This window comes from Stegastes partitus, unplaced genomic scaffold, assembly GCF_000690725.1.
Source record: "Stegastes partitus isolate 25-593 unplaced genomic scaffold, Stegastes_partitus-1.0.2 Scaffold860, whole genome shotgun sequence".
Classification (NCBI taxonomy): domain Eukaryota; kingdom Metazoa; phylum Chordata; class Actinopteri; family Pomacentridae; genus Stegastes; species Stegastes partitus.
This window is the reverse complement of record NW_007578591.1, coordinates 255,602-256,923: the sequence shown is the minus strand read 5'-3', so window position 1 is coordinate 256,923 and position 1,322 is coordinate 255,602. Positions and strand designations below refer to the sequence as shown.

The following is a 1,322-nucleotide window of genomic DNA, read 5'->3' as shown; positions in this document are numbered from 1 at the left end:
AACTCCTCTCTGGAAATACTGAAGCTGAAAACATCACTCTGAATGCAGACATCTCAGGATATCTGGCCTGTTCTGTCAGGAATCACGTCAGTGGTGTCTGTGGTGAGCAAGAATATGAAGAAAAAGATACTTGATAATGATGATACTGATGACTATTATCACTGTTTACATTTATTAATAAATCATCTGTTTGTTCATAGGCCTCATATTCAGTCACTGCACCTCGTCCAGTGGAACACAAATGTCAAAGTGGGTGCATGAATCCAATAGGAACGTGTGTTTTCAACCACCAAGTGCCCCTACCATGAGTAAGGATACTAGCGTCATGTCAATTAAACCCTCCATTAATACCACATCCTTCAATCAAAGTGTGACTCAGCAGAATTGAGCCATGGTACAATAAGTGGAAACTCTCCTGTCATGGCTCTAACTTGACATGTGATTTCTGTGTCTCTGAACAGATCAGTCTCTGCTCGTATGTGGTTTGCAAGCAGGAGTGTTCATTCTGTCGGTAGCTGCGATTTACGTCTTTTTCACCTGCAAGAGAAAGAAATGCAAGAAAGCTGAAGCCCCTGCTGTCGCACAAACCACCGAATATCCAGAGAACTCTGTTGTGATGGTTGAAATGTGAAGTTCTGCATCTTAAACTCACGTCACGTTTTACCTGCTGTGATTTGTCACGTGCCTTCCTGGGTGAGAAAATAGTGACTTTCTGTCCTGGTTTCATTCTTGTCATAGCTTAGTAGCTCACTATTAATTCCCACATGAACGTTCTGTGAGTGTTTTCTGAATCTGTACCACTGTGGAGCTCTGATCCAGCAAAGGTTTTGTATACAGTGATCACAGGTGGAACAGTCTGGCTCTTTTTATTTGTCACTTTACTGGCTGTTGATGAAAGTGGAATCAGAGTGTGATTTAATTAGAAATAATCAAGGAGGAAAGATTGACTTCTTGTAAACTGTTCAGAGCACAACCACATTTGAACAGTGATTAAACATCCAGATGCCCACAGTGCCACCTGTGATCCCAGAACAGAGAACACACTGTGGTCAGTGTGTTGTTCAAAACATTTCTCTTTCATCACTGCTGAATTCAATCCAGACAACAACACATTTAAGTGTAAGTGTACATATCATATGGTGTCAACTTTTGTTTTCAAAATCTGTCAGCATTTAATAATCCAGTCTGCAGCTTAGTGTGATTTTGTTGTATAATGAAAGTAATAATAAAATAATTACATGGTACTACTGTCACTTATGTGTGGATACAACTGTAGAAATGAAGACAATAGTAAAGAAAGGAGTAAAACTCAGCATTTAAGG

The 1,322-nt window shown here is 39.8% G+C and overlaps 1 long non-coding RNA gene across 1 annotated transcript in view; it reads left to right on the top strand.

The window, feature by feature from the left end:
* Positions 1–1,244, top strand: part of LOC103365661 (uncharacterized) — a 4,346-nt gene extending 3,102 nt beyond the window's left edge. Inside the window, exons 2-3 of the long non-coding RNA XR_520628.1 lie at positions 201–308; positions 462–1,244. This is a non-coding gene — a long non-coding RNA (uncharacterized LOC103365661). The remainder of the gene's footprint in view (positions 1–200; positions 309–461) is intronic.
* The last annotated feature ends 78 nt before the right edge of the window (positions 1,245–1,322 follow it).